The sequence below is a fragment of the Papaver somniferum genome, chromosome 5 (assembly GCF_003573695.1).
Source record: "Papaver somniferum cultivar HN1 chromosome 5, ASM357369v1, whole genome shotgun sequence".
NCBI classification, from domain to species: Eukaryota; Viridiplantae; Streptophyta; class Magnoliopsida; order Ranunculales; family Papaveraceae; genus Papaver; species Papaver somniferum.
Window position 1 is genome coordinate 134,468,222 of NC_039362.1, and position 13,976 is coordinate 134,482,197.

At 36.2% G+C, this 13,976-nt stretch overlaps 2 long non-coding RNA genes across 5 annotated transcripts; both read left to right on the top strand.

The window, feature by feature from the left end:
- The first annotated feature begins 3,856 nt into the window (after nt 1–3,856).
- Nucleotides 3,857–5,050, top strand: LOC113277837. The gene is made up of 3 exons (XR_003325161.1): nt 3,857–4,100; nt 4,341–4,462; nt 4,933–5,050. It is a non-coding gene; the product is annotated as an uncharacterized LOC113277837 (long non-coding RNA).
- Nucleotides 5,051–6,116: 1,066 nt separating this feature from the next.
- On the top strand, nt 6,117–9,667 carry LOC113277838. Of its 4 annotated transcripts, none has more exons than XR_003325165.1 (8): nt 6,117–6,531; nt 7,113–7,722; nt 7,840–7,892; nt 8,140–8,191; nt 8,349–8,396; nt 8,798–8,970; nt 9,143–9,158; nt 9,280–9,667. It is a non-coding gene; the product is annotated as an uncharacterized LOC113277838 (long non-coding RNA). The 4 variants fall into 4 exon arrangements; XR_003325163.1 differs by lacking the exon at nt 9,143–9,158 and having other exon boundaries at nt 7,113–7,506; nt 7,630–7,722; XR_003325164.1 differs by lacking the exon at nt 9,143–9,158 and having other exon boundaries at nt 7,113–7,201; nt 7,352–7,722.
- The last annotated feature ends 4,309 nt before the right edge of the window (nt 9,668–13,976 follow it).

The window sequence follows — 13,976 nt, forward strand, 5'->3', positions numbered from 1 at the left end:
AAACTTTTTTTTTTTTTTTTTTTTTTTTTAAAAAAAGAAAATAAAATTTGGTTTTTGAATGGGAGCAAGCCCACTGTTGGTTTTGTGTTTGCTTTGACTCAGCTGGTTTGAAAACGCTTGGTGAAACTGAGTCCAAAATCTCGGCCTAGAATTTGGGTACTCGGCCCACTAACGAGTTAACCTAGCGTGATCGGTTACAAGCTCAGCTGGGTTTAAAAACCCAGACTACAAAATACCAGTCCAAATTAAACAAGCTCACAAAAATTAAATACAAGCCCACAAATTAAACAAACAAGCCCACAAAAATTAATTACAAACCCAACAGAAAATAAAAAGCCCAAAAATTGGCTTTAATATTACAAGCCCACAATTAAAAATTGGAAGCCCACAATTCGGGTTCTCTTAAATGAGTTACCTTTTAAGCACAGCCCAGCTGCTCTGATATTGTTGCAAAAACCCAGTTGGGCTTTGGTTCTTTTCCTTGGTGGCGTCCCAGCAGAGGAAAAACTGGTTCAGAACAGCAGGTCCAACAGCAAATGAAGTGAAGCAGATGCAGATGCAAATGCTATGCAGTGAAATGCAAAAATAGCTAATAAAACTACTAGAGAAACAAACCCGAGTCCCCGGCAGCGGCGCCAAAAACTTGGTGGGCCCGGGAAAGCGTATAAAATTGAAGCGAAATGAAACGGGCCTACAGTAATACCGCAAGTGCACGGTCGTCAGTTATAGCTCGTGCAAGTACGGGTCGATCCACAGAGACTGGGAGTGTTTTGGAGTTTTCTAGCTATTTTGGGCTCCTAAATTGTTGTTGGTTAACTATGAAGCCTTTTGGGCTTTGGGCTTAGGGTACCTTTGGATTATAGGCTTGTTTGACAATGAAGTGAACTGAGCTTGGGCTCAGTTGGTCTTGAAGTGCACTAGGCTTGGCCTTTGAAGTGCACTGGGCTTTGAGTGTCAATGGGCTTCTAGATTAACCCAAGACTGAACCAAGGCTTTGTAATGAATCTGGGATTCAGTAGTCTTTGAAATGAACTGAACTGAACTGGGCCTTAGGCCTTAACAGATACAGTGGGCTTTTGTAATGACTGGACTTGTAGCCCAGAATTGAACTGGACCTGGAGCAGCAGCAGTGGTGGCTTCAGCAGAAGCAGTGCACAGCAGCAGCAGACAAGGCTGGGCTGGAGAAGAAGAAGCAGCAGCAGCAGGGGAGGAAGGTAAGCAGGCAGGGTTGCAGGGCAACTGAGCAGAACTGGCAGCAAGGCCAGGGAAATAAGAAGATGGTAGGGGAGGTGGAGCAAACTAAATGTAGCAGTGACACTAGGCCAAGGTAAAACATGGATATTTACAATGGCAAAAGCAAACAGCAAACAACAATAATGATGGTGAAGGTGACAATGGCATAAAGAATGACAAAGAGATAAACCAAGGCCTAAGCCAAGGGCAATGGCAGGGGAGCAAAATTACAGATACAAAACAGAGAAACAACACAACTAGGTTATGAATCCACCTTGTGACCTAGCCAGATAGTGTAATTCTATGTTAAATCCCTGTCCCTAATGGAGCTAGGTGAAGGTTCAAGCCTGCCTATGTTCCAGGGCATACATAAATGGAATGGAAGGATAAGAAGCTTGCTCAACTGTTTACTCCTAGCATTGACTGTCTTTTGACAGCACAATCAATCACAAGCACAGTTGAGCACTAAATTCCTCCATTTCTCAATCAGCTCAATTTACATGAATTATAACCTAACATTCCACCACTAACAGTAACTTAAGGCATCATCTCAGCCTAGCTATACACATACACATGTGAGCACACATAACAGCAACAAAAACAAAACATTTACTAAACAGAGAACTACAAACTAACATGTGAACTAGAATGAAATGTGAATTAAAACATAAAACAAACTGAATTGAAACAAGATAAACTAAAACTGAATTTGGAATTAAAATTGAAAATTAAAATTAAATCTACAAATACAAAACAGGGAAGAAAAATCTACCCAAGAGGAACTGGCTAGTCCAGCCCTCATGGGGATACACTGGCTAGTCCAGAGATATCCAATACAACACCCAAAGCCTCTATTTATACCCAATTCCCCCAATTTAGGGTTTTACACAATTCCCTCAAAAATTCCCAAAACAGTTGAAATTAGGGTTTGGTATTCTCACCTAATTCGCTGAAATCAATCCCAATTAACGTCGACCCATGCCTTGTAATCTCTTCCTGCTCCATTCCCATGCGCCAACTGCTACTCTAGACTCACCTATTTGACTGATTTCTCACCTAGGGTTTCAGAGAAAAGAATGGTGAGAAATCAGTGAAAGAGGGCTAGAGAGAGGGGTATTAGGTGGTTTAGGTAATATAGGTGGTTGTGATGATGGTATGGTGGTTGCATGGTGGTTGTAGCAGGTGAAGAAGGTGGTGGTGATGATGGTGGTGCGGCAGGTGAAGGTGGTGGAGTTGCAGAGAGGGATGAGGTCGATGGAAAGAAGGGGAGGGGCTGTTTGTTTGGGTAGTATAGGGTTTGGTGTTAGAGTGTTGATCGGGGATATCAAGTTGGATGATCTTCGAAGCTAGGCCGTGGGCTGTGGAGTTGATAGAACAATCTGACGGCGAGATGGGTGGAGCTTGTAGCTACTGTCGGATGCATAGATACAACGAAACCGACGGCGCAAGATGGAGTTAGGTACTGTGGTGTTAAGCGGAAGTATTGAGATTTGATGCATAGTCAAAGAAGCGACCGTAGGATTCAAATGCAATCTAATCTGAAGGCTTAGAATTTAGGCACTATGATGTTTGACAAGAACTTCAGATTTTGATGCACTATAGTGAAGCGACCATCGGATTCAGATGTAATCTAATCTGACGGCTGAAGATGGAGGCGGGTATGGATATGGAAAATGGGTTTGGGTAAGGGTTTTGGGCCTTGGGTATGCCAAGCCCATATCTTCTTTAAGAACAATTCTTCCTTCTTGAGCCCATTCCTAACTTTTTGGTCTTGTGCGCACCATTCTTTGCGGCTTCCTTGCGTAATTTCTTCCGGCTTTTCACCACTCTTCAGCTCTTTTCCGCTCCGCAAGTCATCCAGACTTTATTTATTACCTAAAAATATAAAATTAAGTAAGAAAAATATTTATTCTTGAAAACAATGAAAATACAGAATATGGGATAAAATGTAGAATTAATGCACAAAGGATGAGTTAAATGCCAACAAAAAGGGATAAATATATACAATATTTGGCACTCATCACCTGTGTCTGAAGTATTAAGGGAGCCTTATTTAGATGGGCTTTAGCTTAGTTTTGAGTTTTGGCTAGCTTTCGACGCGGGATTGGATGCACCGACACTCTAATTCCAAATTCGGGAGTTTTTGGACATCAACCGAGGAGGCAAGAGAAGAAGTTAGAAGCAAGGAGATTAGAATTTACCCTAAAAAGGGGAAACCTTCCTATTTTGTAAATTGTCTCTTCTTGTTTTTTTAGTATAACTTCCAGGGATTCCCGGAAAAATAGGTAATTACGGGTTATAATTAGCATCAATCGTAGAATTTGCATGGGAAAAAATTAAACCAAAAAGGAAAAAAATCATTGTTAATAAATATATTTGTATCATATCTAACTCCTTTAAAATCTTAAACTCCTTAGGCTCCATGTTGAACAGTGACCGTCATCTTCTCACAGAATTGCTCCGTTTCACTGTTACTCAAAGGAGAGAAAAAAAGGATTTTTTCTCAAAATATTTCATCCCATAAAAATTAAGGAAAAAAAAGAATAAAACCCTAAAAAATATTATTACTCCATTTTTTCCCTCTCTCCGTGTTGTAGAGATGCAGAAAGAGGTTTTCATCTTCCACATCTCCAATTCAACTATTGTAACCTAAACCTTCTTATTATCTCACATCTTTGATCTTCAGGGAAACGATTGTATCTTGGTACCTCAAAAACTAAACCTAACTCAGATACCATCGTATCGTGTTCTCCTCCAACGCTAAAAACCATTCTTCTTTGTCGCTCTCCATCTCTCGCCTCTTTTCTTCTCTGTTCTCCTTCGTCTTTTGATTTCTCTAACATGAAAGAAGAAGTAAGGCACATCAGGTATGATTGTTCATCACATGTTCTTATTTTTAATGAACACACTTTGTTTTCTATTTTGTAAGTTAGGGTTTACTTCTTTTTTGAGTCCTTAAGTATGGGTTTGTTTGATTTTTAGCATAATCATGATGTAAACTCATCCCATCTCGCCTCAAACAGTCATCATACTTATTGATTTACTAGCCAACTCATTTTATCTTTAAGAATCCTTATCTAATAGACTAACATTTTTTTTTGTTGCAGAGATTAATGTTGATTCACATAAGAAAAAATCCTATCGAGACCAAGCTAATTGGAAGCAATTATTACGTATTATTTTCCTTACCTAATTGGTGGAGAAGTTGTCAATTTACTGACTCAAATAGGTATTACATCTGAATTCTATTATTTTTATTACCTAATTGATCGAAATTTGATTGAATTGGTCCATATGATTTCCTTATCAGATGAACCAACAATACTATTGATTTTCAAAAGATTATTAATTAGGGTTTACTATTGATTTCCCCTAATTTGATTGAATTTTTGTGAATTAGATTTAAATTGGTAAAGTCTTTTTAATTTGATTATATTTTTGATTGAATAAAAAAGGTTCCCACAATTGGGACATCATTTGATATGAAATTCTTAGATGGTTTTTCAGTAGAGGTTGGGAAGCATGGTGAATCATTTTTATACCCGTTCCCTTTTAGTACCATATCAAAGAATTTTCGGGAGGTGTGATTTCGTATTATTCAGCACAATACACGCAACAAATTTTGCCTCTAATTTGTATATTCTATGTGTTAAAATTTGTAATAAAGAGGTGTTGTGACTATTTCTTCATTGGAAGCAGATATGATACTTTTGGAGGGGTGGGAAAAGCATCGGTGTGAACAAAGAGAGCTGGCAGGAAATGATCTATTCAGATATAGGTGGGCATCAAAGCAGATATGAGACTCTTGATGGAGGAATTGTCAGAGAGGACGATTTACTCTCTGATAAATGCAATTGCATTCTACTCTATTCCCTAGTTAGCAATTAGGTATTCAGGAAACGTACGGAACGGCAAACGTACGGATATTATTCGGATTTGTAGAAGTCAGATTCGGTCAATAGTCCGGTCAACTGTTCGTGATTCGGCTATGAATCGGTACGGCATACGTACGTGTATAAGTCGTTTCAGAAATATGAGGTCGGCACGCAAAATTCGGGGTATGTTAAATGATAAGAAAACACATTTTAGTGGAGAAATGTATGTGGATGGCGTGATTTTGCAATATCTAGAATATATAGGTATTATTTTCAATAATGTGCACCAACAAGGTCGTGGAACAGTGATGTGGATGTTGTCTAACGAGCTTTGGACACTATGGTTCGACTCCCCTTGGAATCAGTTTTTGGGGAAATTTGGAATAAAAAATCGTTTGGGCTGATTATTAATAGTTGGGTTGCGAAGATGGGCCTATATGTTTGGAGCTAAGCTATTCAACTGTATCCGAACCAATACGGAGAATTCTTATAATCCGCGTATAATTCGAAAAGTTCATAAAACACGCGTACAGGGGTCGGGGTTCCATTCGGACGGAAGTATTATTCGGAAACGACGGATACGGAAAAATTCGCGTATTATTCGTGAATGATGCGGAGAATTGCTAACTAGGCTCTATTCAGGTATATCCACAATCATTCAGATAAAGGAAAAAAAAATTACCATGAATTTGCGCATTGATCTTCAATTGCCTCTGCTCCCATTCATCGAGGTTCGCACATTCTCTCATTATACTCTTTGCTTTCATTTTTTTAAGGTCAGAAAATTTGAGATTAGTTAAACATTGGGTATTATAATTGATCGTAGTCTGTGGTTTGCGTTGAAAAAAGCATGCAATAACAGTGTTTAGAGAGTGCCTATAGGAGCCATCATCTTGCGTGTAGTGGTGGGGGTTTCCTTATGGGTGCCTGCCTCTTCTGTTGAAATTAAGACTATTAAATGGATATCCTCCGTGTCAAACTGAGACGGACATTTTTATCTGATCCGTAGTCTTCAAGTTTTTTGTTTTAAGATTTATGATGGACATAAATGTTTATGCTCCCAGGTAGCACTGGCATCAGGTCAAGGACATTTCCTTGGAGCTGTGAGGAAATCTCGGCTAGAACTAAACCTACCGAATGGTCGATGTGTTGAGGCATATGAAGTTCCACTGTCAACAGTCTACGTTCACATTACTACATAAACTCAAGTTAGAGTAGCAAATTGTTAGCAAAGGCGTTTTATTCCTTCAACATTGCTTGATTATCAATGCAATAGCTCTCCACTTATGACATATTGATCAACATATTCCTGATTTGTGAATATATATATATATATATATATTGGTTTCTCCCACAAAGAAACAAGGTTCCTCATGGGTACATTCACATTTGTTGTTTCTTTATTGGGGGCTTTTTGTGGGAGGTATACTCTCGGATCTTCTCCCAAAGATTTTTTTCATTTTGTAATTTTTTTTAGTTTGTTCAACTATAGCACAGCTTCCTACTGGACCATATGATCCAGGATTAAGAAAACCAGTTGGTCAACTAAATGTGATTCTTCTTAGATCTGCATGCTGCCAAGGGACACACAACTGTTTTTGGCTGATGGATATATTGTAAAACCATTATTAGAAGTGTCAACTGTTTTTGCTTATAAATCACTATGTAAATATCCCGATACATTTTGGTTCGCTATATAATCTTTTTTTCTTAATATATATGTTATAGTTACTCTTTCTAACCTTTATAACATTACCCTCTTGGATCCCTACATCCTTAATCTGCCGTGTCTAATCTTTATTTACATCAAAAACATTTTGTTATTAAAAAACTGTTTCGGGTTTGGTTTTGTTTACTAGGATTTATAGTTTTTAATTTGATTTCATCTACTAGGGCTTTGTTAGTTTATTGGTATTTTTGAGTACTATTGGAACTATTGTTTTTGCATCTGTGATTCTAGAGTTTATTGAACATTTGATTTGCACTTCGGCCTTTTCTCTACAGGTCTGCAGAGTTGTGTATGCTTGGAATTACTATTGGAGCAGCACTAGGTACTCATCTAGGGTAAATGTCAAGACCAGCAAGGAGGGGAGGTAAAAAAATTGTATTATCATTTTGTGATGAGGCTGAGTGAGAATACAAGTCTCTTAGTTGTGGAGCATTCTTGGGAATGCTTCAAGTAGTTAGACATAACAGTATATGCATGTCTAATTAATTAGTCATTTTGTTTTCTTCTGCTTGAGGCTTCCTAGAAAAGGAGGGAAGTCGTGGCATCACCTTGAAGTCGTTCAGAATGGGTAAATTTGTACGGCAACCGACTTCAACTGCACAGTTTATTAAGTCCGTGAAAATGAAAGAAGCTATTATTTTGGCTGCCAAGAAGTTGTAGTGGAGACTGGTGAAGACTTTGGAATGAATCCCAATATTGTCAAAATTAATATCAAGTTGTAGGAAATTCATTTGTAAAATTTCTCTAATTTTCATGAAAATTGATTTATGTAGTTTTTCCCATGGATTTTAGGTGATGCATATTCGTAACGTATTTCATATGGAAAAAACTATAGGTTTCCTTGATACTGATAGTTGGTCCTGCTCTTGAAGATTCCTTACCCAGGTATCTTAGAAAAATTATTTCCTTGCAATCATGGGTCTCATATTTGGGAATGGTTCTCCTACGTGTATGTACATAAATCTGAATGGTGATTACTTCAATTTATTGTTTGGTTCACAGTGTGTGTCGAGACGGAATTCAAGGTGAAGTCCTGCCAAAGCTTTCTATTGAAGGTTTGACAAGTCCCTTTGATGAAACATTTTTTAGTATTCTAAAACATTCTTAACATGAAAATTTGTAAATATGCCCTCTGCTTTTCTGCAAAGGTTAACCAATTTGGTTCTGTGCCTGTGAGCATTGAAGCTGGATAGGATGTATTTAAAAACATTCTTAGCAACAGATGGTTCTTTGCTGAACTTTATGTATTTAAAAATATTCATATATAAGATGTTATACTAACTTCTCCTATTTGGGGTGCAGTGGTGAAACCGGAGATACATTTGTTGTTGATCTTTCTTTGGTTTTGGCCATGGTGAGTTTTTTTTTTTTTCTTAGTTATTGTTATTTATCTTTTATATTATCATTTCTGCTTAAAAATTGCTCCTTCTAATTTGTGCGTAAATCTGAATGAAATTTGTGAAGCTCACATATATTTGTCACATAGAAATTTATGTTTTTGTTCCTTGCAGAACGCAATTGGTAGATTGGATGATTGAGTTGCACCACAGGGAATGCTGGTGAATATTTTTTTCCCCTTCTATTATTACTGCAGGATACAACTAACGACTACCAGAGCCTGCAACTTCTTGGTTCCCTTCATAAAATGGATGAATCCATGAGACGTCAACCCATAATACCTATAGTTATAGGGTTTTGGTAGCTCTGATCTCATATCTTTAATGTTGATTTTGTATGCAATTTCTTATCCTATAAGAAATTAGAGGAGGAATTGTAGTTGATTTAAGAGAGGTGGAGTGAGTGAGAGAACGAAAAGGATCAGAAATACAAATTCAAAAACTTAACGTTTGTTTGTCTAGATGTTTCTTAAGTTTGAAGTACGAAATTCAGAGTCCATATACCATTCTCGAAGAAGCAAAGGTTTCTTAAGTTCTCATTTAACTATGGTATGATTTTGTAGGAGCAGAAGACATAACTATGTGGAGGTTTCTGAGAAATTTTACTTCCCAAGTCAGAGCTTCAAAGAGGTTGTCGTATTTTGCTGCTGGCCCGGGTATTAATGTGAACAGAATCCCAGACATGGACCAGATTATGCAAACTTGCAAACAGAGGGCCTTTGCTAAGTCAGTCAAGGTATACAAACAATTTGTTACCTCTCTCTGTGTACCTTTATCTTCTTTACTTTTTTTTTATTGGTTAGATAAAAACCCAACGCATGGGTTTTACATCCTACACCGTCTAAAACATCTAAGCCCTAATACTCTTCACAAACGTTCTCTACTGACATTTTAACTTCGATCTTCAGTGATTCTTCCATCTAGGTAAGTCTTCTTTTGTTACATGTAAGTTTTCTTTTGAAATTTTGAAAAGAAAACTTAAATAAGGTTCGGTTCTAAGGTTTATACGGTGGGAAAAGGCTGAAACTTGCATATACATTTGCAGGTCAATTCACAAAATCTCTAACTTGGATATACGGAGGCACACCTAGTGGCTGCCTGAATTCCCAAACCTTTACCAAATCATACCGGGACTGGGGCGAGGCGAAGCCGAGCTTTACCAAATCATATTGGGACTGGGACGAGGCGAAGCCGAGCTTTACCAAATCATATCGGGACTGGGGCGAGGCGAAGCCGAGCTTTACCAAATCATATCGGGACTGGGCGAGGCGAAGCCGAGCTTTATCAAATATAAAATATGGTTCAAAGAAAGAGGCATTTATGCATTGTATTTATAGTTGTAGATTGAATTGGTGAACCACGTTTGAGAAGCTGCCCGGGCGTAGCACGGGCATAAAATCTAGTCTATTCTCATTAAGGTAACTTTTAATGTTGGCAGTATGCATGTCGTACAAACAAATTGAGAAAAATGGACACCCCGAATCGTAATAAACCGATTAAGATAGGTCTTAATCCGTAATAACACGAGTGATACGAAGGATTATATAGTACATGGGAGTCTTATTAACAATCGAGAACATTTTCGATTTATAAAACAGAACCAATAAACAACAATGATTTCAACATCACGTTATTTTCGCCAACTCAAATATTTTAGGAGCATTTCTGACATTAACTAAAAAAATGTTATGATGTGCAAAGTTAAAAGAGGGGAAAAAAGATAAAAATTGGTCGACATGCCCCAAAGTAGGAGAAGTGTTAAATTAGAACATCCAAAAAGGAAATCTAATAAATTTTCAAACCAAGGCCATAATTAACCTAAAATCTGACCCATTTTCGTTCTCAACCTCAACTATTCATCTTCCATAACAATGTCGACTTAATCAAAACCAAACCACTGTACAGTGCGAAATAAAAACCGAGAATGCATAATTTAATATGATCATAGTATAATTCCACATTCATATTTGGTAGATTTCTCTTATGTTACCTATATTACTTTTTTTTTTCTCTTAGGTGAATCCTTAAAAGTAAAGTGCTATAAAGGTGGAAGAACCAAGACCAAGTGAGGGATGGATATACGGCGAAAGTGGAGAAAGAAAGAAAACTGACGTGCTCGGTCTACCTTGGCCAAATATACCATGAGTCGCTACCTCCATCCGGTAGAAAATGAAAAAAATGGATCCGGTGAGCTAAGAATCACTCATTTCCGACATAAACAAAACTAATCATAAAAATCCAAGGTGACCAAATTTGTGGTATAAAAACCCCACTCAAATGTTGGGATCTATTAAAACTCCATCGTAAACAAAATTAATACAAAAACTCCCAATTTTTAAAAATTGATACAAAAACCCCAAATTTAAATATTGGTTTCATCAAATTTTATTTTGGTTTCGTCAATTTCGTCATAAAATTTGATGAAACCAACATTTAAATTTGATGAAATCAACATTTAAATTTGGGGTTTTTGTGTTAATTTTGTTTTGATGGGGTTTTTGTGTTACTTTTGTTTTGATGGGTTTTTTGTGGAAGGATGGTGACACCTTTGGGGTTATAACTCACGGACCGCGACATAAAAGGAATAAGTTATGGGAAAACCAATGAAATTAACTGTTTTGGATTTGGTTTTTGTTGGAAGGTGTTGGGCTTTTTTTTGGGCCTGTGTGTGTGAGGGTTAAGGGAGCCTTATTTGGATGGGCTTTAGCTTATTTTTGAGTTTTTGGCTAGCTTTGGATGCGAGATTGGATATGCCGACACTCTAATACATGAGTCACTTTTAGAGACACTTCTATTCCAAATTCGAGAGTTTTTGGACATCAGCCGAGGAGGCAAGGGAAGAAGTTAGAATCAAGGAGATTAGAATTTACCCTAAAAAGGGAAAACCTTAGTATTTTGTAAATTATCTCTTCTTCTTTTTTTTTTTATATAACTTCCAAGGATTTCCGGGAAGATAGATAATTACGAACTATAATTACCATCAATCGTAGAATTTATATGGGGAAAAAAATTAAAACAAAAGGAAAAAAAATCATTGTTTAATAAATATATTTGTATTTTTACCAACGTTATCAGTCGATATAATCAGAATATTCATGTACTGTCAATATTTTGAGTATTATCTAGGTTAGATGTTGATACATGATAATATTCGATATTATCAGCTGATATGGCTGATATTAACTACATTGTTTGGCATAGTAAAACTGTTAGTGAACAATGATTTTTATTAATTAAGAATGAATTCAAATATTTAAGCATGAAATTTAGAATACGATGGTTCTATTTTGATTTTCTTACATATAGTCGCTTGTTTTTTACTGATCCAAATGAACATTGTTAATTGTTAAATCGTTTAGTTACGCAATTAAATTAATCTAAACTTTAACTTAATGATAATTGAGGGTTGGAAGATACGTAAACCACCAAACAATTCTCTAGACAAGTAGAAAACGTGAAACTTTACAAAGGGATTCTATGAAACAATTGCATGTAAAAACAATTATTGATTTGCATATTTTAGTTTAGAAACCAGCAAAAACCCATTATTTACATAAGATATTGAAAATAGTAACAATAACAATCACTCTGAGGAACGAAGTTGTTCTTAATACTATATTTTAATCTATATTTGTGAAGTAAAAACTTGAAATAATTTTGACTGATTATGACACCAACCACATGACCAATTCAGTTCTACAATATACGAACATTACCGAGACAACAAGGAGAAAACATGACAAAATTCCCTTTGCACATTTGAAAAATAGGCCAATTGAGAAAAGATACCACAATCCAAAATAAATATGGATACTTGTAGATATCACAATTTATATACACCAAAAAGGATCTGTTACGGATTTGCTAACGAAAATCAAACTAGACATAACATTCACTTCGATGAGAGATTAAGCACGGCTAATCATAAAACGTACAACCACAATAAAATCTCTCATTGAAGCCCTCATATAAAAACCTCTAACTACAAGAAAACTTGCAAAGATAGTAGCTGAGTAAAAACATCGCACACAGAATTACTAGAAGAAAAGTTTTAGGAATCATCCTGAAGGACAATGGATACCAACATCAAGACGTGATACTAGACTATTAGAGCATTGCTCCGTTAAACCCACCAAGCGTTGGTATGTCAAGGTTGGTTGTCATATTTTAGTTTCGATACTCAAGGTCACGTGATTAGATTACAAAAATATGTTAGGTTAGGCAAGTGTAGAAATGTTGAGACATACAAGTATTACTCTGAAGACCTATAGAATCCGAAGACTTATCGGCAACAACGAACACATCATCCTGATGCTCGAGGTCAGTAATACAAGATTTGACTTTTTTTTCCATTTTTATCTACGTTACTTTCAAGTAATTTAGATTGAAAACATAACATGCGAAGTTATATATATGAAAATCTAGTATTAGAGACTTGATCCTCTTATTGTGATCAAAGTGTCAAGGAAAAATATACTAGTTGTATCACAACTTTAGTATATTGAATTACGAAGTATAATGCTTATCTTATGAACTTTCTAATCTCGACATAGAAATTATTTTTGTAACTTGTTACTAGTTTATGTGATGAACTTAGGATTGATTCCATGCCTAGAAAACTATGTTTGATTACATGAGTTTAAGAAAGTAGACTTACGGAACTTGTTTTGTAGTTAAAGAAATCAATGGGATTGGTGGTTCGGTTTTTATTGGGGATCTATAGCAGGACCGATCCCTACCTATTGGTGATCTATAGTGGGACCAATCCCTATTGGGGATCTCTAGCAGGAGCGATCCCCATAGCAAATCAAATTTCTGGTATCATGTATTCTTTAGGGTTTGTGTGATTTAGGGAATGTGAGTTTGCTAAATATGAAAGTTCAAAGATGTTGACATAGTGAGTTATTTGACCACGTATAAAATCTTATCTTTTATTTTTCAAAGATATTCCTTGATACTCAAGGTGAGATCCCAAACCGAAATGTTTGAGACTCTTCTGAATTTTTTTTAGAATTTATATGTTTTATCTTTCCAGCAAGTAAGACATATCTCTGTAAGATATATTAGTAAACTATACTCTTATGTTATCTAATATTGAGTTGTAATCCATGAGAGATATCTGTATGACAGTTGGATATTGGTTGGAATTAGAGAAAACCGAATATTGGAGTTTACTTCATATCTTGAGAGTATTTTCGGTTATCGAAAGTCCTTGGTGTCCAAACTACCTTGGTCTATATGTAGTGAAGTTTTTTCTTCTTACAAACTTATTCTGAGGCAGACACTTCATTTTGTAGTCACAGCTGTAGCCAACTAATAGTATTACTTGTAATACTTTATTGGAGAGAAGAGTAATCTCATTAGGCGAAATCTCTTACATCCGCTAGTTTAAAGACTAATATGGGATAAAGAAGCGTCTAGATAGTACAGTTTGTGGGAAACTAGAATTTGCATTGTTATTTTAGTTTTCGATTATTGATTTGATTGACTAACGGTTGTTAAACCTTCATTGCACCTAGTTTGATTATTCTTGAGAACCTTCTTTTTTGACATAAGGTTACTCAAACTAGATGAAGGGATTAACGGTAGTTCAAATCTGTCTTTAAATCTGATGGTATACTTGTGATCATCCATCATTAACAGACTCCGTTCTCTGTGTGATCGATCATAAGTGGAACCAAGTTTATTTGTACAGGTACGGGAGAATTGAAGATTTGAAGGCAAGAAGATTTCTTATTGGTT